The sequence below is a fragment of the Eptatretus burgeri genome, chromosome 2 (genome assembly GCF_056783735.1).
Source record: "Eptatretus burgeri isolate ZD-2024b chromosome 2, Ebu_testis_v1, whole genome shotgun sequence".
Classification (NCBI taxonomy): domain Eukaryota; kingdom Metazoa; phylum Chordata; class Myxini; order Myxiniformes; family Myxinidae; genus Eptatretus; species Eptatretus burgeri.
In genome coordinates this window covers 33,423,007-33,448,801 of record NC_140962.1, presented here as the reverse complement: position 1 = coordinate 33,448,801, position 25,795 = coordinate 33,423,007, and the positions used below count along the sequence as shown (strand labels likewise).

General features: G+C 39.5%; 1 long non-coding RNA gene across 2 annotated transcripts in view; it reads right to left on the bottom strand.

Annotated features, from left to right (window-relative positions):
* Nucleotides 1-25,795, bottom strand: part of LOC147031771 (uncharacterized) — a 143,383-nt gene that overhangs the window by 91,620 nt on the left and 25,968 nt on the right. Inside the window, exon 1 of one of the 2 annotated variants that reach the window (XR_015054252.1) lies at nt 655-672. The exons of the other annotated variant lie outside the window; for it this stretch is intronic. This is a non-coding gene — a long non-coding RNA (uncharacterized LOC147031771). Of the gene's footprint in view, nt 1-654; nt 673-25,795 lie in introns of those variants that run through there. 2 annotated transcript variants of the gene reach the window in all.

The window sequence follows — 25,795 nt, the reverse complement described above, 5'->3', positions numbered from 1 at the left end:
GTTTCTCAACCTTTTTACCCTTGTGAAACCCTTGAAATAGTTTTCATGTCTCAGAGAACCCCTGCATAAAAATTATTATATACCATTATTAATATCTAGCTCTTTTTATTAATCACAGCGTTGCCAGTATAAGACGGTAATTTCAAAACAAATCTCAGATGTAAATAAAAACAATCCTTACTCCCGAACAAAGAAGAAAAAGGAAATCTACAACAGCAGCTGTTTCACTTATCGTAATTAATTCATGGCATTAAATCAAACCATGTGACAAATATTTACAATTGAAAAACAACCAACAACAGATTCAAATATAAATAAGAAAAAATATTAGACATGCGCTGTCGCAGCTGCGTCGTATCTCGTATCACTCTTGTTTTGTTTACATTGATGACGTCACGAGGTCGTTTCTTGCACGTTTCCGCGATTCACTGTTCGAACACATATTTCAAACCACTAAAAAAATCTGATTGAATTGGGCCAATCTGCTTGCTTTGCAATTGGGTTGTGCTGCTTGGTCAATTAAAAAACGTCATTTTTGAAAGTGTTTGTCAACCCCGAGTCTGTTTGACAATTAAAAAACATACCTCATGTAACTTGATGAGCAAAACTTAAACAAACAAAGCTGAAGCAATAAAGGTAAACAGAAGAACTAACCTTGAGAGAGAGACTTCGCGCTAGGAAGCACAGAGAAGATAGATGGACACCGTGCATGCGTCCCGTACTTGAGTCAGTCACTCAATGATACAGGAATCCGCCGCGTTCAGGACGTCCACAAACCAGTTAGGGTGGTTTCACACTGGCGCCATATAGACATCGTTAAATACATTCCCTTTGGTTGTTATAATTGTAAATAATATAAGAGGTTGAAGCCTCTATTATAATAACCAAGGAGTTTCCAACAATATGCCGTACGTGTAGAGTACAATTACGAATATTAAATCAAACAAAAACTACTCAAAAATACATTAGCCTATTTATTACTGTTTCTCGCGGAACCCCAAGCGACCTCTTACGGAGCCCTAGGGTTCCGGGGAACCCCGGTTGAGAAACACCGCTTATAACCATAAGGGATACTCTTGATTCCATTCTCTAAAATATATCTTTTATGCTTTCTTATTTATCTCTTCTGTATATAATTGATATTTATAACTTCTTATTGTATTCATTTTTCTGTACTCTTCCTTCTTTAAGGTTAAACAGTTGTAATAATGTTTAAAGTTTATTGTTTCCTTGATTATATTTTTCTTTATTCCCTTTAGCTTCTTATCACATCTTTCAATGTTATTATTATCAATATACGTAAAAGTATAAGACTTTGATCTCAAACCCACAAATTCACTCATGACCTTTCCACCCAACTCATCCTTAAACTTACCAATAACCTTTTTATTCTTAAATGAAAACAACATACTATCAGACTTATAATTACTCGTATCATACATATCAATATTATCGATCATATCCTCATATACATCACTTGTCTTAATTTCTAATATAAAACTATCTGTATCCATATATAACAATGACACATTATCCTTATACTTGAATTTTAAATTATTATAGTAATAGTCATACATTAACGACTTTGACAAGTCAAGAATTGATGTTGCTATATAAATAGGTTTATCCATTTCAATACTCTCTTTTTTTCAAATGAATAGCACAAAAGTTCTCTGAAAAAACCTCTGCTCGTTCAAAACTTGGTCCATTCATTAACTTTGAAGCCTGTTTCCAAAATGTAGAAAGTCTTATGTTTTGTCGATTCCTAACATTTTCCATAGTCTTTCCAAATACAGCATTATTCATTAATTTTCAAAGTCCTTCTCAAAATCTGTTTTTGCTTCTGTTCTCCTTTTGTGTTAAAATCAATATATTTCTTTAACCAATGACTTTGTTTAAATTTCAAAATTTCATGAATTTTTCTCACTCTCAACCCAGGAGATAAATATTGTCTCAAGTTCCTTTCATGTAAAATACAACTTTCTTTATCATTTAATGTTGCAAGTAGTTTTTCTGGAGATTTACCTTTTATATTAAATGACTGTTGGTAATCACTTAACCATTCTTTTCTTGGACTTTCTTTATCAGGGGCATAAGGTAGGTCTTTATGTTTGTTTTGAAGTTCTTCTGGGTATTTTAAATCAACCTCAAAATAATATCCAACTTCAGCTTCATCCAATTCTTTTTGAGAGGAGATTACAATGCCAAGTAAAACTTTTTCATAATGTTTTTCTTTAACCCATTTAATATAAGTTTAACATCTGGTAAAGATTGAGACATAGCCCACCCATACAAATTGTTAGCATCATAATAAATCAGGTAAGAGTTGTCCTCGTATTTATTATAATCAGGAAGATATTTGTTATTTGCTTTAGCATATCTCTTGGAACATACTTGAGATATTCCTCCTCTATCATTAAAAGCACATCTATATCACTGATTAATTCCAAATTTTGTTTTGTCATATTTAACATAGAACTCCAAGACAAGCCCGGGGCTGTGTAATAGTGAACGGGGTCCAATCCATAAGAATTTTTATTATGACAGACTGTTCTAAGTTTCAAACACATCAACCAATAACAATACATCCGTTTTAAGATACAAATCATGATATTCTCCAAGATTCTTTATAATAAACTTCTTCCAAACCTTTTTAGTTTGTGTATAATCTCTTTCAGAAATATGAGTTTTATTTAACTTTCCATAGAAACTTTCCCTTGAAGGAAGTTGTGTTTCTTTAAACTTCTCAAATGAATCCATATAGTCATACAGATATATTCCCTTTTGTGGTAAGAGATCAATCTCTTCTTGATGTGAGAAATGTGATTTAAGATTCACGAAGTTTTTAATATTTCATACTAAGTTAGATAATGGACTTGACATAAACTTGAATGTGTCAAGAAATCTGATATGGGTTCTGGGGGATGTATGAATTGTTTTTGTGAATGAGATGTATTTTTGATCTATGTTAGGAATGGCAGAAATATCTCCAGATGTCTTTGAAAGTTCATTTATAAATAGATGTTTGTCATAGTGAGCGTTGTTATGAAGAAAGACAGGAATAAAATTTGGAGGCTTGTAATTAAAATTACAACGGGAATGAGCTGGACCTCTATATTTACCAGCAAGATGACAGTGATCCCTAACCTTGGCCTCTCCCTCAATTTTCTCCTCACAAATATGACAGATACTGTTCTTTCTAAATTCCTTTTTCTCTCCCTTTGTTAATGACATTGGTTTATAAGTTTTCACCATTATTTCTCTTAGTCTTATACAGTCTTTTTCCAATAGTCTTACAAATTCCTCTGAGGCATCTTATCCTCTATGAAGTTCTAACTTGTTTTATTAATCACCAACAGCTGATTTGATATAATAACAGAAACCACAAGGAGTAGGTTTTTGATATTTATTTGTGTATGATTTATTTGTATTTGGAGAAACAGTATCTATCTTTTCAAGGATACTTTCAAAATCAGCATATATCACAAACAGATGTTTTATAGATTTGTTAAAAGATTTGAATGATATGTTTGAACCTGCTTTTGGTAAATTGATTATGGTTGATTTATGATTACTACAATATTTTGAATGTTGATTTAATTGTTCTTTTGTGTGAAAGGAGTTGAGACATCTCTTACAAGGATACATTTTACATTTTCTCATATATAGTTGTGATTTGGTTAATCTTGAGAAATTTTTGATGAAAGCATAATGTGATTTTTTTCCTTTGAAGTAAAGTGGAGAAGGTCAATGTGTGTTTCATCATTTTTATACTTGTTTGAAATTTTTAATATCTGAACTTTGTTTGTATCCGTTAATCCATATACATTAACACATAGATTATTCATTTTCTCAAATTTAGGAATATCTCTCAATGAGATTGTAAACTTTAAATCTTTAACATTTAATGTATTCTCGTATTTTTTTATAATGTTCAACCCTTTCAGGATTCCATTGTGGAGGATGGAAGTGAGCAAGAACAGACCATAGAAAACATTTATTATCTTTGTTTTGAATATTAACCACTTTCTTAGGTTTTATCTCTTTTGGTAAATCATTATGAGAAGAAGCTTGAAGAGGATCTGATTTTAAGATGTGTATATCGAAAAAGATATTTTTGTAATAGTAAATCCACTACCAACTACAGTGTTATCAATATCTTGTTCTTGTCTCTGGAGATCATCGTAAACATCACATCTTGCAAAATCTTGAAATGATGAGATAAAGCGAGGGTTTCTCCTCATTTTGGGAGAAGTTTCATCGTCTTGTCTTACCATTTTCAATTCTACTCCCATATAAAACATGTTTTCATTTCACTTAGTGTGTTTTTAATTATAGTTTCAATACTTTGTTTAACCATATCAACAGCTTCCATGATTGAAGATGGTCCAGGGTGTTGAAAACAAAACAATCTTTTTTATATGCCCCATCAGTGTTTTCAATGGAGAATTTAGCTTCCCTTTCTTCATTGTTCTTGTGTTTGTGTGATTGAAGGTGTTTATTATAAAAACCATTTAAGAATATCATTATCACATCTATCACAATGTTTTATTTCCTGGTCAAGTGGAGATATTTGTCTGAAAAGATTGAATGTGTGTTTGTTGGTTTGAAGGTTTTTTTAATATTTATATTCATGATTACAAACATCGCAGTATGTTGTATTCACCATATTACAATAATAAAACTTTGCTTAAAATAAAATGTTCTTGATAAAAACTTTGTGTAATTTATAGGTGAATCTGTGCTTAAAACCATTTTATCCTCCAACTTTTTTCACTTAATAAATACAATGTATCAAGACACAAAAGACAAGTTTCAATCAATCTTCATTTGTAAAAGATACTGAGAAATATGTCAAGGATGTAAAATTGAACAAAGATAAATATAACAACTATTGGATAAAAACAATTATGGTGAATAATACGAGTTCTTCAATTTCCTTCAGTGGAAGGGCTTTTAGTATATCTGGAAGAACATCAATTAAAAGTATCTCTAACAAAAGTTTGTCCTCTCCTTCTGGTAATATATTCAAAACTAGAAAAAGCAATGAAACAAGAAAAAGTATCAAAAAATAAAAACCTTATGGATGAAGCTTTAGAAAGAAAAGATAAGACCATCTGTAATATGCAAGGAGAAATTTGTATTTTTTTCAACAACCCTAAAGATATAAATCCTGATGAAATAAAGGATGTTAATATATCAGGTGAAATGACATTTCGTTCAATAGTAGTCAAGGATCATTTTTAAAAATGTAGTAGTGAATCTGTTAATGAAAAAAAGTTTTAGATATCGATGGTAATGTTGTTTTCTACTAATTAAATATGAGTCATTATTCAACTGAAGATTATGATACCGAGAGTTTGTGTTCAAACCACAGTTATGATACTGAGAGTTTGTGTTCAAACAATAGTTACGAAAGTAGTTTTATAGATGATTGTGAAAGTACCGAAGATGATACCGAACATGAATTTTAGTTTAAGTAAAGTTTTACTTTATAAATATTGTTGCGGTTTTCGCGCCCGCCGGCGTGCGAACGCCACGTAACTCGAATCGCGGCACGTCGCCCACCGGACGGACAATCCAGTCGTGACCCTCTCGGACTAACGCCGGGAACCAGTCACGGGTGGACCTTTCGGTCTCACCGCGATCGAGCCAATCAGCCCCCGCGTGGGATAGGGTTGCTCGCCAAATTCGAACTACCTAAGTACCCACGCGGAGGGTAGACCGGGCGATCGCACCTCGCCGCAGGTCGACTTCGGACACGGGCCACTTAAGCGACCCGTTCCGTACTATCAGAATAACCGAGCGGTGTTATCGTCGACCTCGACGGTTCGATTAATTATCGGGCGTATTCAGCCCACTACCAACCCTTTACGTGAAGCAAGATGGGGATTCAATGGAGGAAAAGACGAAGCGAAGCGGGAGAACAGTTCAACAATAAAGCACATTTATTCTCGGCACACGGGAAGCACACAAATACAATTCCACCAAATGCACACAAAAAAAGAAAACACAATTCCATTTACACAAAAAGCAAACATAAAAGTGAAAACACAGTGCAGAGCTAATACCGACTACCGAGCACACGGCAACACTTATACAATTCTACTTCACAGACGGCGCCGACAACACATACCCAAAACCAAGGAAAAGAAATACCTCAAGAATGAGGCGGCCTGAGGCCGAGACCGGGTCGGGCCTACCCGTCTGGTGATGAGACGCGGAGCGGCGATGGCCCCGCAACCCGCGGGCCTCGTGGACAGTGCCTGGCAGGGGGTGGGAACGGGGCCCCCTTGGTCGCACTATCTCAGCGCGGGGGGAAACAGGAGGGGTTGCTGATGCTCGGGGTATAGAGGATCTTTATTATCCCTGGTGTGCGTCTCCACCTCGGCCAGGTCGCGCTGCCGGCCTCCCTCGGGCGTGCAGCTCCTGGCACCGACGCGAGCACCCCCTCGTCCGACTCTCTTCAGCTTCTCCAGCCACTGCCGGCTTCGGGCTCCAGTCTTCCACACTCGTCCCCTCCGTTCCGACTCCTTCTCGTTCTCGACTCCTTCTCGTTCTCGTTTGCGACTCTCTTCTGACTGACGAACACCGTCCTTTTATCCCCCGTAACTTCGCCTTTGACCCCCTCCCTTTGACCTTTCACCTCGCTCCTCATTGGCCCGAGAAAAAGTGGGCGTGAAGGCTTTTGATCCACAAATTTGCATATATCGATCGCCCTGGGGGCGGGCCAGTCGCCCCTCGCTCACCGATTGGACGGCAAAAAGTGGGCGTGTGTCGTTTTTGATCCGTTTTTGAAGCACAAAATCCGTGATTTTGTACACGCTGTTCGACGCGCGTTCTGCATGAGTCCAACACCGGTACCCACAGCGGGGCAAGAACGGTGGCGATGCTACGGTTGTGAGGTGTGCGTGAAGGTCGTGGCGGTTGTGGTGAAGCGGTGGTTGTGGTCGGTGGTTGATGTTGTGGTTGTGATCATGGCGGTTGGTCCAAAATAAAGATAGTAAAAGAAAAACGGCTATCCTGAAGAGTCGCAGCTCGCATAAATGACATGTATTCCCACTAGACAACGGGTTTGGGCCTAACTACACATGCACTTACCGAGATACCTCACCTAAGGGACCTGAATGGTGGTTTGCGAATTTGGTAACCACAACAATATGCTAGATTTTGAGCTCTTGAATTCCTTGATTCTCCATTTGACAAATTTGAGAATTGTCCTGCATATGATCGTGGGATTAAACACAGAGTCAAAAGCCTATAAACAATGTATATTCTGTGATTATCTTCTAATTAATGATAATAAAAAACATAAAAAGGAAATTTTTTTTTTTAGATTTACACCAAAAATGAATTACTTTTTACAAGATTGATGAGAGAAATGAATGTAAAGTATGAGGGTGATAACACACCTTTCCTTACAAGGGAAGAAACTGAACGTATTAGAGAAATGTTCAAAGGATTGTTGTTATATATTATTCCCGATTGTCATTTTCAGGGAAATATCAACACAAGATATTGCATAAATAAAATAATGGATTATCTTGAAATTAAACCCGAACTTAGGTTAAAATATCGAGTTTCTAAAAAAGCCAATAATAACTTAAATAACCTGTTTTCCAAATATATAAATGAATGATTTTTAACCCATTTGAGAAAATAAGTTAAAATTTAACAATCATAAAAATCTTCCAAATTCATTAAGATGTTTCATAGTTGGTTCAAGCGGATGTGGAAAAACCTGCTTACTTTTGAAGATGCTCCTGACTCCCAACTTTTTAGATTATGATAATTTAATAATTTTTACAAAGTTGAGTTTTCAACCTGAGTATCAACTACTCTCACAAGGTTTTAATGCTGGTCTTCAAAAAGAAGATATAATCGGTTTATTTAAACTTCAAAACAATCTAAATGATTATAACATTGAAGATGTAATACAACTATTTTGTGATACACAGAGATATAAAAAGAAATCAAAACCGATAACTTGTATTCTTAGTGATAATACGGATGATATACCTTCTCCCCAAGATTTGGATAAATCAAAAAAGAACCTCGTTATCTTTGATGATTGTGTTAATGAGAGAAACCAAACAGTAATGGACAGCCAATACACAAGAGAGAGACATTCTTCTTGTAATTGTTGGGATTCGCTAGATATCCGTTATTGTCGGGTTTTCCGTCTGTGTGTGTGTATGTGTGCGTGTGCGTGTGCGTGTGCATGTGCATGTGCATGTGCGTGTGCGTGTATCTGCAACACGAGGGTCCACAGCACAAACCAGCAAACCGATTTCGATGAAACTTGGCGCAGAGGTGCCACATGTGCTGGGAGTGTGCGCGTTTGAGATTCGTTGCTAAGCAACCACCCGTTGCTATGCAGCGGCTGAAAAACCGCGTTTTAGGAACCCAAACGGTAACTGACGTAGCGCGGCTTCTATGATAGGTAGAGCGACCAGACCAACTCCTGCCTATTCCTTGCATCCCCATCTAGTTATCGCGACAGCATAACATTCCTCTATCTCTCATAGTTTCCGAATGGCAGCCCTCCGAATGCCAAAAGGTTGTGAACCAGGGAATATGTTAAGTGACCTTGACCTCGGAACGTTCAAATTCGGTGTATGGATAGAGTTTAATAACTACTACAAAATTGAACTGCAGCATTTTTCCAGATTCGATCACCAAGGGTGTCGGGGCTGAAATACGCAAAATTCGAAAAAATACTTTTTCTCGACCTACGTTCACTATTTTCAATACTTGTCCGACAGTTTTGAATGTGAAGAAACGAGACCCTTATAAATTAATATCATCAAGGCGAAATGGTTAGACGTAAACAAAAGTGGTTTGGCATGGTGATAGAACATGGTTGGTAGAACATTTTTTGTCATTTACACTTTCCTCCATCTCCACTCTGAGGAGTGCCAGTTGGGAAAATAGGCAAAATCTTGCCAGGCAGAGGAACAATTGTATGTGAACCAATACGTTTTGGCAATGAATCTTCGTCTGTGGATCGGTCAGAATGAAAAGCATCGTATCCAGCACTTTGATCCTAGCGGATCCCTCGTTGCCTACCGGCTTGTATTTATCTTAGTCAATCATACTTTCAACTTCGTCGTCGTTCCATCAGAAACAATGCTCATACTTTTATTTTATTCAAATTAAATTCAATAGATATAAACAATTTTTGGAGAGATAATTGTTCTACATTATGTAGTAAAAAGGAATTTAGGGATTACATGAAGCACACGACTGAAAAATATAAATATATTGTTGAGAAACAAGATGAGATATTAAGGGATATATTTTTTGTTTTATAACCAATTACATATATAAATGACAACTATTATTATAAATCTTGTGGGTAAATCTGCTTCTGGAAAAAAAAAAAAAACTTTCATAAATCAAGGTTATTGGATAGTACAAATGAGAATATTGTAAATTTACTTAAAAAAAAAAACACCCCGTGATACGCATTGTATCAACAACAAGAGCAATAAGACCTGGAGAAGTAAAAGGTGAAGATTATCACTATATTTCAGTTGAGGAATGAAGGTCAAATATTTGAGGAGGTTTGTTCACATTGTAAGAGTGAGTTAAAGAAACTAAAATCTGGTGGTCTTGAGATATTAGAAACTAATCCAGAAGGATTGAGACAAATTATTAAACATCTGAGTGGGGTAAAGATTATATCATTCGGTTTTGATGTTGATGAAGAAACTCAACGCAGACGTATGAAAAGCAGAGATGCAAGTAAGTATTAGTGAAGAAGAAATTACAACTCGAATTAGTGTTAATAAAGAATTTGATGAAATATTTAAAGAAAAGGATTTATTTGAACATATCTACTTGGATGATGAAGAAAAGGAAAATTTCCCTGTTGATCTTTACAATTCATTAAATGAAATTTTCCAATAAATAAATGGATGCGAAAGAAAGAGCAAGATTTATGGAACATCAAGAGTTGGTTTCAAAAGTTGTAAAACAACAGGAAGACATAAAGAAGAAATGCAGACAGAAACTAACAGGTGAAGAAGCAGTTGAAAGAAAGCAAGAGAAATTTTTTTAACCACTTTTAAAAACTTCCCAAGAAAAAATTGTAGATGTTTCCACAGTTCCCAAAATATAATGTACTCCTAAAAAACTTCAAATGTTAAAAGATTTCAGTCAAATGACGGAGGAAGAATTAGAGCATATAGGAGAATCAGAATATGATGATGAAGGATTATTTCAACAACTGGAAGAGATTAATCAACCCCCCTGATTATATTGTGAATGCTCTTCAAAACAATGAATATTCAGCGGAATCAAAAACCAAAGCAGGACTCATTCCAACTGAACAACGAGCAATATTTCATCTTGTTCAAGAAAAGGTAATGATATTTAATGATGAATTAAAATTCTTGAGTTCTGCTCAACCCCCTGTTAAATTAACCCCCAGATTAATGTTTCTTCTCACAAAAGATGGAAGACAAGCTTCAACTGTGAGGGATGAATCAAAGTATTTTGATAAACCATTGGATTTGAAAAATAACGAGGATAGAGTACACAAGTCTGAAGACGACAATGATTCACGAGCGGTATTTGACGATGTAGATTGTTTCAGAAGTCAAGGATGAGACGATGTGATAATTTTTGACCAAGTTATAAAAATGAACAACATGATGTGGTACGAGTGACAGGTTATTAGCTGCAAAATGTCGAAAACCCAGTTTCGTTCAACAACTTTCAAAATTTGACCTTTGCATAACTTTAAAGGTCACAAAACAATGTTGTGGACATTAAAATAAGGAAACAGGATACGTGCTATAGCTTATTGGAGTTAGTTCGTCGAAGAAGGTCGAAAACGCAGTTCGATTCCCACAACTTTAAAAATTTGACCTTTGTGAACTTTAAAGGTCAAAGGTCAAGGATTATGACCTTTGGTGCAAAATTTCCTCTGGAACATTCCAGGAACAATATAACGTCATATAGGCTATATGGCATTTGACACTCCTTGGATTATCCATACTTTGATGAAATCAGTGTAAAAACAAACTTGAAGGGGGCGCCACGGGCAAGGTGTTTGAGATAGAGCAAAATGGTTTGAAGACTTTTGGTGGGGAATGACCTCAAGATGATGCATAAAAAATATTGTCATCCTCGCTCTCAAAGTTTGGGCGGTCGTATGATTTTTATGTCAAAATTTGCAATTTTCTAAGTTCGTGACGTGACGAAAATGAAAAATCGAGCTCCGTGGGGCTATGCAGGTGCCATTGGGCTAACCAAACACCAAAACCCCTGCCAGATTCGAAAACCCCTCAGAGAAGATGGATTTTTATGTCAAGATTCGCAATTTTCTAAGTTCGTGACCTTGTGACCTTGACCTTGGGACGAAAATGAAAAAAAAAAAAATCGAGCTCCGTGGGGCTATGCAGGTGCCATTGGGCTAACCAAATACCGAAACCCTTGCCAGATTCGACAAACCCCCTCGGAGAAGATGCAAATTGAAATCGGCCTCCCCCTAAAAACAAAATTCGCAATTTTCTAAGTTCGTGACCTTGTGGCCTTGACCTTGGGCCGAAAATGAAAGATCGAGCTCTGTGGGGCTATTCAGGTGCCATTGGGCTAACCAAATACCGAAACCCCAGCCAGATTCGACAAACCCCTCAGAGAAGATAATTTTTATGTCAAAATTCGCAATTTTCTAAGTTCGTGACCTTGTGACGAAAATCAAAAATCGAGCTCCGTGGGGCTATGCAGGTGCCATTGGGCTAACCAAATACTGAACCCCCTGTCAGATTCGACAAACCCCCAAGGAGAAGATGCAAATTGAAATCGGCTACCCCCTAAAAACATGTTTTTTGGGCGTGGCTCCGCCCATAATGGGCGCACCACGCCCATTCTCAGGAAAACAACTAGATCATGATATACACCTCCCACCAAAATTTCATCAGGATCAGATCAAAACCCACGGAGCTATGCTCGGGACAGACAGACAGACAGACAGACAGACATACAGACACACAATAATAACGAATATAGTGGTCACTTATATTTTTTCGTGAACCAATATTGATCTGCTGGACGATGTTAATTATAGGGTTAGTCTTTCTGGTAAAAGTAGGAAGAATGAGAAGGAGAAACACATTATTCAGGCTTTAAGTATCCTTGGTTCAGGTGTTAGTTTTCTTCCAAATGACCCATCACAATTAGTTAATAGACTGTTATTGTTGTTTGGTAGTAAGAAGGCTGGAAATTACAATTGTTTTAATGAAGCATCAACTATTTTCGACTGGTTGATGAACATGAAAATAAACCAATGTCACCCGCAGGGTGACCCGTATCTTGCCAAAAGGTGACCACGTGTGACTTCGTTAAGGCCACACTGAGGTGAACAGAGCTGCTATTCACCAGGATCGACTCCTTGAGGAATATCTGCCTACGAGAGATTCCGATGAGAATCGTTCTACAGAGTAACCATGAAAAATATGCGTTTGCCTCATAACGTCACCAAATGACGTCATAATGTCTCAAGCTTGGCATATCTGGAAAGCACTCATCGAGGTGTTCAATTTGAGGTACTACACGATATGGTTCCTAAAACTTGAAAATTTGACCTTGGGGTCAAATATGTTTGATCTTAGGTGCTAACCATGAAGGTCAAGGCCAATCGCCACCAAAAATTAATCAGCTGAGCGCCAGACCATGAACTATATTCCCATGAAGTTTGAAGACGATCTGATCAAAATTACTCAAAAAATAAGGGTTTTGTCGACTCCCCTGATTTGCGACAAAGTGACCTTGACCTTTGACCTTGACCTTCAAATTTTTATGTGCTGAAAGGGACCTCTATAGGCCTCTGATATGCGAAGTTACAAAAATTTCCAATGATAACTGTGCTCTGCAGAATTTTTTATACGTGATTACAGACAAACAAAAAAATAAAATTTTCATGAAAAATCCGTTTTTTCGTCATGATGTCATCAAATGACGTCATAGCGTCAAACTTTTGACAGATCTGGAAAGCACTTATCAAGCACTTTCATTTGAGGTATTACTCGATATGGTATCTAAGATTTCAAAATTTGACCTTGGGGTCAAATATGTTTGACCTTAGGCGCTAACCATGAAGGTCAAAACCAATCGCCACCAAAAATTACTCAGCTGAGCGCCAGACCATGAACTATATTCCCATGAAGTTTGAAGAGGATCCGATCAAAATTACTCAAAAAATAAGGGTTTCGTCGACTCCCCTGATTTGCGACAAAGTGACCTTGACCTTTGACCTTGACCTTCAAAATTTTGTGCACTGAAAGGTACCTCTATAGGCCTCTGATATGCGAAGTTACAAAAATTTCCAATGATAACTGTGCTCTGCAGAATTTTTTATACGTGATTACAGACAAACAAACAAACAAACAAACAACAACAACAACAACAACAACAACAACAACAAAAAAAAAAAAAAACATCCAAGCTGACTAACATATCTTGCAAAAACTTCGTTTTGGCAAGATAATAATTAATAAATACCAATACAAAGACATTTTATCTCATTAAATAAGATGAGAAGCACAATCCTTAGTTTTAATTTCACAACAAGCGACCACACATCTTCATTCCCATACCCACCACAACTTGACACAACAAAAGAATATGAGGTGTCTTTATTGTCCATGGAAACTTATAATACCTTATTTCATATAAACGAGAAAAATGACAAGTTTAGTTATAATCCGGGAAGTGGATACAAAACGATAACAGTTTCACCCGGAGCATATGAGATTTCTCAAATATCTTCCGAAATTGTTCGTCTTATGAAAGAACAGGGTGATGAACCAAAAAATATTGTTATAGATATTCAAAGACATACTTCAAAACCAACGATTAAACTTAAAAATAACTACAAGGTTGATTTCACAATTAATAATTCATTTCGAGAGTTATTGGCTTTCTCCTCAAAAAAGATTGAAACTAATGGGACGTTTTACAGTGATAATGTCATTCAAATATCCTCAGGAATAAATTCGGTATTAATTCACTGTGATTTGATTGATGGTGCTTATAATGATGGAATAAGAAAAAATACAATATTTTCATTCAGCGCATACTCAACCCCAATTGGATATAAATTCAATATGAAACCCAAAAATCTGGTTTATCTACCCGTGTCAGGAAAAAAAAAACATACACAGAGTAAATTTTAGGATAACCGACCAACATAATCGTATGATTTATTTTAATGGAGAAATTATATCCATCAGAATTCACCTACGTGAAGTTTTCCAATAAATAAATACGATGGTTATTGTGAGGAAACACGAGTTGGGAAAATATAAAATAATTACAGGGGATGGGATGTTCCTTTCCCCATACTACAAGGGTGAAGGAATGTATCTTGGTAGAAGATACTGTTGTGGTTACCAAATTCGCAAACCACCATTCAGGTCCCTTAGGTGAGATATCTCCGTAAGTATATGTGTAGTTAGGCCCAAACCCGTTGTCTAGTGGGAATACATGTCATTTATGCGTGCTGCGACTCTTCAGGATAGCCGTTTTTCTTTTACTATCTTTATTTTGGACCAACCGCCATTGTTACCACCACCAACCACAACATCAACCACCCACCGCGGCGCCGCTTCACGTCACACCTCGCAACCGTCGCATCGCCACCGTTCTTGCGCCGCTTGTGGGTACCGGTGTTGGACTCGTGCAGGGCGCGCGCCGAACAGCGTGTGCAAAACCACGGAATTTCCGCTTCAAAAACGGATCAAAAACGACACACGCCCACTTTTGTTCCGTCCAATCGGTGAGCGAGGGGCGATTTGGCCCCGCCTCCAGGGCGTTGGAGGGCGGTCGCTATATGCAAATTTATGGATCAAAAAGCATTCACGCCCACTTTTTCTCGGGCCAATGGGGAGCGAGGTGAAAGGTCGAAGGCAGGGGGTCAAAGATGAGAGAGCGAAGCCACGGGGCTTATATAAGCGACCGCGTTCGTCAGTCAAGTTAATAGGGAGTTAAGACTTCGCAGTCGGTGGAGTTGGGAAGAAGAAGCAAGAAGGAGTTGGTCGTCGTCGTGTGCGTTGGAGTCGGAGCGAAGGGGACGGAGCTGTGGAGAGGCGGCGAGGGCAGACGAGGGGGTGCTCGCGTCGTGCCGGGAGCTGCACACCAGGGAGGCCGACGGCGCGACCTGGTCGGGGTGGAGACGCTCGTCGCGGGACTCGAGGCAGAGTAGAAATCCTCTATACCCCGAGCATCAGCAACCCCCTCCTGTTTCCCCCCGCGCTGAGATAGTGCGACCAAGGGGGCCCCTTTCCCACCCCCTACCAGACACTGTCCGCGAGGTCCGCGGAGTTGAGGCACCATCGCCGCTCCGCGTCTCATCACCAGACGGGTAGGCCCGACCCGGTCTCGGCCTCAGGCCCGCCTCATCCTTGAGGGTGTTCTTTTGTTTTGTTTTTGGGAATGTGTGTTGTCGGCGCCGTCTGTGAAGTAAAATTGTATAAGTGTTGCCGTGTGCTCGCGTAATCGGTATTAGATCTGCATTGTCGCATTTGCTTTTTGTGTAAAATTGCATTGTGTTTCTTTCCTTTTCTATGTGCTTTTGGTGGAATTGAATATGTGTGCTTTCCGTTCATCGCGAATAAATGTGCTTTGTGTTGAACTGTTTCCCGCTTCGCTTCGTCATTTCTTTCATTGAATCCTCATCTTGCTTCACGTAAAGGGTTGGTAGTGGGCTGAATACGCCCGATAATTAATCGAACCGTCGAGGCCGACGATAACACCGCTCGGTTATCCCGATAGTACGGAACGGGTCGCTTAAGTGGCCCGTGTCCGAAGTCGACCTGCGGCGAGGTGCGATCGCCCGGTCTACCCTCCGTGTGGGTACTTAGGTAGGTCGAATTTGGCGAGCAATCCTATCCCACGCGGGGGCTGATTGGCTCGATCGCGGTGAGACCGAAAGGTCCACCCGTGACTGGTTCCCGGCGTTAGTCCGAGAGGGTCACGACTGGATTGTCCGTCCGGTGGGCGACGTGCCGCGATTCGAGTTACGTGGCCGTCAGCACGCCGGCGGGCGCGAATCCGTAACAATACTATAAACCTAAGAGACAAAGGGGTGTCGGACATCAATTTAGAGGAGATGGGATAATTGATACTCTAATGGGTATCGGTTCAACTATTCATAAACATAAAGACCTAATTTGTTTAACTGCTTCTGCTGTGGGAAATGTATCGGGTGCTATAAAGAGTATAAAAGATGCCCAAAAGGAATCTCATAAATTATAAGCAATAAAAGAAATTAAGAAAGGCAAACCTCAGTTGTCTCCCCAAGAACGACAGAAAATAATTCAATTACTTGAGTCAGGGTTTCAAAAGTTTTAACATCCTTTTTCCTAAATAAATACAAGTATGGAAGCAATTGATAGTATCTATGATTTGGATGATACCATTGTCATCTCAAACTCCAATAAAAAAGAAGATTACTTCAAGGTAAATGCAATAACAGGAACAAACTGGAATATAAATGGAACAAAAAGTTTTGAAAGAAATAATCAAACATATTTGAATCGAGCCGAAAGTTTCATGTTGTGTAAATTTACATTCACCAAGGCTGCGACTAACACAAACGCTGCACTCGTAAATGATTTCTTCTGGAAAATGTTTGATAGTGTTCGTTTGTACATTGGAACACAAGAAGTTGAAGCGGTTGATTATGTCTCTGCTGTATCTGAAATGATGAAATTTACACTATATTCATTCAGTGATAGAATGGGAAAAGGGGCTGTCGAAGGTTTTATTCCTGATATGTCAACGGGAACAAACACAGACCCTGGATATAGTCAAAGGAAAGGAATGTATAATGATGATGCAAAAGCAGGTAATAGTTTTACTGTGGCAGTTCCTCTTAAAGGTATATTTGGATTTTGTGATCATGATAAAGTTCTGTATGGTCTTAAAATTAGATTTCAACTACAAAGGAATGATAATGAAAATAGATTACTTTTTGGTGTTGGTCGTGCTTTTGGTGATCAGAATAAATTTGTAATTGATGAAATGAGTTGGTATATTAGTGAATATACTCCTAATCTTAAAACAGAAGAGATGTTGAATAGAAGACTTAACTCAAAGAAACCACTCTGTGTATCATACCTCAAATGAAGATGTCAACACGTTAAACTCAACCAAACCACTTACACGTGGAATTTGGGTGTTCTGGAAGGAAAGCCACGATATCTGTGGATCATTTTTTCTAAACCAGATGGTGATACCGCTACTGATAAGAATAATGCATTGAGTGATAATGCTAAGGTGAAACAACATCGTGTTTCCCTAGATGGAACATTTTATCCACGAGATAGATTGGAAATTAATTGGGGAAAAAAAATGATTATGCTGAAGCATACAAGTCTTACCAAAAGGTGTGTGAAAGTAATGGAAATAAAGAACCTATTTTGGATATGACAGCATTTAAAAGTTTATATACAATCTATGCATTTGACCTGAGTGCTCAAAAGGAAACCATAAAGTCTAAAAGAGTGGATACTTCCCTATACATTGAAAGAGGAGAGAGTGAAGAAGTTGATACATATTGTTTGCTTTTGGAAGAAACAGAATTACAGATTAATACAGATAATGGTGTTATGATTAGTCTCACATAATTTTTTTGTTAAATAAATGAGTGGCAAAGTTCCAACTGGGGTATATGTTAATCAAATCAATCTTCATAAACTATCATCTTGTGTTCAAAATCAAAAGCCTTGTATGATTAATGTTAATACAATTCAGAGAAAAGGAGCAGTAAGAATTGATGTTTTGCTCACAAGAGAACAGGTGAAAATCTTGAACGATACTGGCTCACTTAAAATTAAAATGACAAAACCAATGTTGAAGAAATATTCAACAAGAGAGATGAGTGGAGGAATTCTCCCATTTCTAATTCCTTTATTTGCTGGTTTAAGTGCGGCTGGAGCATTGACGGGTGGTATTTCAGTTTTCCAGTTGGTTTTTCACAAGGTCCAGTATGCAAATCCAGGCTACAAACTGGGTTTGATCAGAGACCGAGCGAAGTCTGCCACAATCTGTAGCCAGTTTGGTTTTAAATACAAATCGAGCGATTGTTCTTCAGCACGACACGGATAAATTCAGTGCAGCAAATTTCGTATGAATCAGCCAGATTTATTGGGGAAACATCGTGGAATACGACACAAGCAAAGCATTCGCGATAACGTTATAATTCATCTATAACCTGCTCTTATCTCGGGAGCTACGGACACGGGTTTCGCAGGGGGGCCCAAGCAAAATAAGCCTGAGGCCTGGACAACATGCATACAAGACAGGGAGTACTTGGTGGTGCCTCATGGATGAGAGGAAAGGTGTGGAAGGCACGAATGCGGCTCGTGACAAGCCAATGTCGCCGGATTAGAGCGCCCAGCCCACTCACGGAGCATGGCAAAATGCCGGCGACGTCCTCCTATCGGCCCAGCCGACACACGCAGCCTCGGTGCGTCCAGCTCCTGTGAGGTCGACGGCACAAGAGAGTGAGTTCTATGATGTGTTCCAGTTGGTTTTTCACAAGGTCCAGTATGCAAATCCAGGCCTGGCCTGTACACCAGATTAGGCCAAATCTGGGTGTTGGACTCTGCAGGTGGATCGATGGGATGAAAAGACATGGTCGAGCTGTGCAGGAAGTAAGGACAGCCAGAGGCTTTGTGGTTGGATTCAGGATGAACCTGGGGATGACCTGCATGCTGGATCCATGGCCAAGGAGGAACAGCTGGTCAAGTGACTCCTCATAAAGCAGATGGCAGACAGGAAAATCAGTTGGTCTTGCCTTAAGGGGCGGGCTTTTCGAAAAACTCCCGGGGACGCATGATTGGTCCATCGTCCGGGTTTGCAGCAGCTCTTGTTGACTGGCTCTGTCAGGGCGCTGGGTGGGGCTGGTTAAGAGGGGGGAAGGAAAAAGAAGGCACCTCTCGGTACACCACCACTGTATGACCACTGGACCGCCTGCTACACCTTCCGACACACATTTAACGTCCGATTTCCAAACAACCTGGCAAAACATGCATTTAAGGGGGGGATCTGGGCTCATCCTATATTTAATAACCCACTAAGGGCCCATTTCCGCAACAATATCTCAGACATGTATGGAGCGATATTATTCGTACTTGGCACAAAGACAACACATGATGGTATACATAAGCACGTCATTTTTTAATAACCCCGGTGTCGAACACGAACTCGACCATTTCTCTACAGGCATTTACCGATGTTGTTTAAACTTGGCACACAGATAAAGAATGATGGCTGACATTTGCATGTCAGTTTTTTCTCAAGATCAGATCCAAATGGCTGACTTGCGGCCATTTTAGTTGGAAAAAAACCTGATGTTGAACACGTCCACAACCGTTTCTCAGACAAGCATTTACCAATGTTGTTTAAACTTGCCACACAGATAATGAATGATGGTTTGCATCATTTTATTTTGAGATCAGATCCAAGATGGATGACTGGCACCCATTTTGTTACTTAAACATGTCCCCAACCATTTCTCCGATGTGCATGATCCAATTTTGTTCAAACTTGGCACAAGCACAGTACACAATGGCATACACTTGCACCTAACTTTATTTTGCGATCTGATCAAAGATGGTCGACTGGTGGCAATTTTAGTTGTAAAAAACCCGATGTTGAACACGTTCTCAACCATTTCTCAGACATGTATTTACCGATGGTGTTCAAACTTGGCACACAGATAATGAATTATGATCAAAGATGGTCGACTGGTAGACTGGTGGCAATTTTAGTTGTAAAAAACCCGATGTTGAACATGTCCTCAACCATTTCTCAGACATGTATTTACCGATGGTGTTCAAACTTGGCACACAGATAATGAATTATGGCTTACATCTGCATTTGTTTTTTTTTTTAACATCAGATCCAATATGGCTTACTGGCAGCCTTTTTAGTTGGAAAAAAAATTAAAAACCAATGTGGAACACATCCTCAACCATTTCTCGGACATGCATTTACTGATCTTGTTAAAACTTGTCACACAGATAAGGAATATCTCAGATAAGCACGTCTTTTTTTAACAAGATCGGATCCAAGTTGACCGACTGGTGGTCATTTTGTTACATAATTGTGTCCCTAACCATTTCTCAGACATGCATGGTCCGATTTTATTAAAACTTGGCAAAGGCACCATACATGATGGCACACATGTGACCCTCACTTTATTTTGCGATCTGATCAAAGAAGGCCAACTGGTAGACTGGTGGCCATTTTAGTGTACATAAATATGGGCTCGCCCTTGAACTCCACACAGCAAAATTACTAAAACAATGACATTTCATCCCTTTTTTTTTTACTTGTTTAATCTGGCATTGGTGTGGTGCATGCATGATCGGCCGAATGACCTCCTCTTGCGTCTAGTTTCCTTCTTATTCCTCGTGTCGCGTGCCAGGTAGCCTTATTGGAATTATTTGATTTGACTCAAGATGGTGATATGATTGCTCAGGGAATTAACATGGCTATTTTCTTTGCTCAATGGAAACTCACCTTTCTTGAAATATGTTGCCACTCGGTGCAGTTATTTTTAACAGTCGCTTAAAGCATTCTTCTGTGTTTATAAAGAAAATATACATGTATAGATCATATTCATATATGTGTATATATATATATATATATATATATATATATATATATATATATATATATATATATATATATATATATATATATATATATATATATATATATATATATGCATACATACATCCAGTGTTTTGCATCCCCAATATCTGCTTTCAACATCGTGAAAACTAATTTCTGCTTCCATCATCATGAAAGTTGGATTTTTAAACATCTCATCGCCAATTTCCTCTCCAGCTGCCGCTTTGTGCCAAGTATCTATTGGAGAATAAATTAATAACGACTTGGTTAAAAAGCAAACCTTCCTCAAATAAACTTGCATAGATTTGTCCTGGTCAATTGGCACTCTGACAATGGGATCTTGATATTGGCTTTGAGAAGGACTGATGTAAATGTTTCAATCTTATCTACAGCACAAAAGATAATGAAACAGCTGCAAGGACTTAAAATACTCGCTTTCATTGAAATAACTTGAATGAAAATAACTTGAACATGATTTTGTTGTAAGATGTAAATAATGTTTTTTTATTTTACTGTGTAAATATTGAACTTTCAATGAAAATTTTTTAATTAATTTTAAAATTGCTGCATTATGCTTTAATTTCATTGTCCAAATTTTGCAAGCGAGCTTTGGTCCTTGTTCAGCCTGGCTGTTTAAATACCTAAAGTGTTCAGCCTGGCAGAGGTATGCGCTCAACTGAGTGCCATTCTGGTTGTCATTATTGTTATCATTATCACTAGTACGTGCCCGTTAAAAAACATAATAATAATAATGATAAAATAATAATAATAATAATTAAAACTGGTAAACCAGTAATCCCGGGCTTCAAGGCGTGCCTCCATTATAACAAATTTCAACACTATCACCCTGTCACATGATATGGGTTTTCCGAGTTAGAAAGTTAGTTCAAGTCTGCAATGGGGTCCAGCTACGGGGTCCCTCATGTTATATCAATGAAGGATTGAAAAGCCCATTGCAATACATGATAAAGAAAGAAACTTCACATTGGACAAATCGAGGCTGGACAAATTTTCAAGTCCCCAAAAAAGTCCAATAACTCCACATTTGCATATTAATGTAAATGGCGAACTTGTAGAACGTTAAAATATCTTCCAGAATGTGTGGTCACTATATGTCTATCTTCTTTGGTTTTCATTTTACGACATGTCAAAAATGGGTGATTTTAAACTTTGGGGGGCTCTGGAGCCTCACTGGGGTAAAATACAGACATAGTGTAAACATATTTGGAGTCCCCTCTTCAAGGCCTATCAGAATCTGTCATTAAATTTTTTCAACTCTCATTTGCATATTTGGCATATTTAATGAGGCGAATCGGCATCATTTTAATCATATACATTATGCAACGATTTCGACGAAATTAACAACTTAATATTCCAATGGAACCTCGTAAATGTGTGCAAAAGTTTGAGGCTATCGTGTTATCCCTTCTGGAGAAGAAGATGTTTTTAGGTTTTGGAGAAAATCCAATATGGCCGCCATACCTCGTGACCTACGTCATCAAAATTTTCAAAGTATAAACTTCAGGTGGAGACTTATTAAATGGATAAGTTTCATTGAATTTCATCCAAGCGTTGTTTTTATTTTATGCCATTTCAAAAATGGGTCATTTTCAACTTTGGGGGGCGCTGGGGGCTCACTGGGGTCAAATACAGACTTAGTATAAATATATTGGGAGTCCCCTGTTTATGTGCTATCTAAATTTGTCATTAAATTTTTTCGACTCTCATTTGCATATTTTGCATATTTAATGAGGCGAATCGGCATCATTTTAAATCATATAAATTATGTAACGATTTCGACCAAATTAACAAATTAACATTACCATGGAACAATGCAAATGTGTGCAAAAGTTTGAGGCTGTCGTGTTATCTGTTCTGGAGAAGAAGATGTTTTTAGGTTTTGGATAAAATCCAATATGGCCGCCATACCACGTGACCTACATCATTAAATGTTTCATAGTATAAACTTCAGGTGGTGAGTAATTATCCTCTTAAGTTTCGTTCAATTTCATCGAACAGTTTTCCCTCCAGATCCGCCACAAAATCGGTCAGTAGAACATAAAAACGCCTTTAATAATAATAATACTAACGATTTCAATAGAGCTTCAGCCATGCTTGAAGCCCTAATTAAAAAAAAAAATTCAAACCGTGACCAAGAAACAACAACCACACAGGCCGTTCCATCACTCTTGCGTGCCCATACATGCGTGGCCCGGAAGTTCGCATATCGCAGTCACGCTTATTCACAATTCAGTTTTAATGGCCAATTATTCAATTAGCGCCAACGTATTTTGCCTTTTCGCAATGTCATCGCAAGGAAAAACAAAAAGAGAAGAGAAGAGAAAAAAAAATTACTTCCTGCTTCGGAGCATACCAGCTCACTCTGATGTTACCGAAATTTATGCACAGTCTAATATGAAAACGATCATAACTTGGGGCATTGTTTTTATCTATAAATGCGCATAAGAAATCGAGAAATGATTAGAATACACGAAGTCACTCTGCGGAAATCCGTACGGTGTAACCCGTAATGGAGAACACGGCTGAGGTTCCCTTCCCCCATCAGCCACGTGTCTTGTCATTGGTTGGTAAATAAATGGCCATAACTTGGGAAGCACTTGCCCGATTAATATCAAACCTTGAAAAGGCACATCCTCAGGTCCCCAGCAATATATCTGGCAAGTTTCAATTAGATCGGACCAGTGGTTGTCAAGAAACAGCGGTCACACACACACACACACACACACACACACACACACACACACACACACACACACACACACACACACACACCCACACACACACACACACACACACACACACACACACACACACACACACACACACACACACACACACACAGCTGGAATTATAGATATATGACTGTTCTCTAACCTGCTTAGAGAGTGGTCAGGGGTAGTCATGTTATTATCTTTCTGATTATTAATACCACAGCAGAGTACACACCATTTGGGAAATCTTGTTCCAAGCCTGAAAAAAGTTCTTCTGACGCATTCCTTTATTTGGGTGGCGTATAGGTAACATATTGCTGGCTCAATCTCTCCCAAAAATAAAAATAACCCGGGTTATGGACATGAAGCAAGCAAACACATGCATACTGCTTATGTGCATATATAATACATCTATATATAAACAACTCTCTCTCTCTTCCACATATTTTGAGGTGCAAACTCCAAACTCAGGGTACCAATACTGTTACGAATCTGGAAGCCTTTTGCACACAAACAGCCAGAGTCCCCGTAGTTCAGTTATTTTGATAAGCATGCGTTTATAGTTAGAATCCATCCCCTATGTCAAATGGGAATTTTGTGTGTGAGCTGCGAGTTATTTTTTAGTTAGGTTTTTATTACATCTACAACAACAACAGCGACGCCGACCCGCACTCAACCCGGACGCCATTGCCCACGTGTTTTTGGCTGAGGGCGTGGGTGGAGCCTCCGTCGCTTCGGATCGAGGCTCCGCCCCAAGGAGGGGCCTGGAGCATTTCCTACAGCCAATGAGTGAAGGGCGAGCATCGCACGCGCGCCCCAACCAATCAAGAAGGCTGACCACCTCAGGGGCGGCCCCGCACAGTGAGAGGGAGTGTTCGGCCCGACCAATGAAGGGCGGCCACGAGTCGCCCGACAACCCCTCGTCCAATCCGGACGTGAGTCCGTCACAGCGGTGCCCTCAACCCGCGTGGGAGGGGGAGGATAACATGGAGTCGCAAGCAATGGAGAAAAAGCAAGCAAGGTTCGCCTCGTGGCAAGCAAGCGAGGTTCGCCTCGTGGCAAGCAAGCGAGGTTCGCCTCGTGGCAAGCAAGCGAGGTCCGCCCCTTCATAAAGGAGAAAGAGAGGAAGCTGCTGGCGGTCTCATCTGGTCCGTGCCGGTGCCGGCTGGCGTCTGTGGCACCGTTCTTGGTCCTCGGTGCTTGGTGCTGTGTTGTTGGCGGTGGGTTCGAGTCCCGTCACCGGACAAAGCTGCTGGCGGTCTCATCTGGTCCGTGCCGGTGCCGGCTGGCGTCTGTGGCACCGTTCTTGGTCCTCGGTGCTTGGTGCTGTGTTGTTGGCGGTGGGTTCGAGTCCCGTCACCGGACAAGCTCGAGCAGACCTCACGAGGGGGGCAGGTGCAAATACAGGCCGTGGCCACTATTTCTTTGGGTGTGTGTGTGGCGCCAGTCTGTACAAGTAGAAATTGTTAAGTGTTTTTCATTGTACATGGTTTGCATTTCCTTTATTCGTGATAACTCTGCTCTTTTTATGCTCCCCCTCCCTGATTATTGTTATAAATAAACCCCTGTTAAATGTTCCAGTTCGTTGTTCGTGTTTCCTTTCATTGGCCTAGCAAGGTACGTATTGAGAAATAGTCAGGCCGTTCGGGCCGGTAAGTTGTCATTTGGACCGACGGATCTTGGTAATCCCAACTTGGTTTACACCCGGATCGGGCTCGGTAAACGGTCTGTTCCGCCCGGGATCCGTCGAGGGTGTGCTTTTCCCCGGTAGTTGGACAACATGGGTATTTAGGTGTATTGAACTTAGGCAATTAATCCTACCCCACGCCGTCGAAATATTGGCGACCACGGTCCGCTCAGGGACCCGCGAACTCTCGGACTTATCTGAGAGTCACAACCTAAATTCCGGGTGTTTGGTGGGAGAAGACTCTACTGCTCCACCGAGTGATCGTTTATCGCCGCCGAACCCCGGCCCACAATAATACAACTTTGTGTGGGGGTAACATTGGCTATGTGGCCGCGGCCTCACATGGAGTGTGGGTGGCAGAGGGGACATAAATTGTCTATTTAAATGAGTACCATGTGCTGGTGGTGGCGGCAGGAGGGTATAACAATTTCCAAATCATCTTCCCATGCAATTACAAATAAATAAAGATGAAAAATTACAAATAGAAATGAAAAACACGGTCAGTCCATCTATGAAGCTGTGTAACTGCATGTCTATTAATTACGTACTGTTTGAATGTCAAAATGCACCCTGACTTCATACACGTAGTCTATTAATTAAATACTATTGGAATGCACTTTTCAACCCTTTGGACTGCTGAGACCCCATTGACTGTTGAATACCCTTTAAGACCCCCCCCAAGACCCTTAAGACCCCCAAAAGACCCCAAGGACCCAAAAGACCC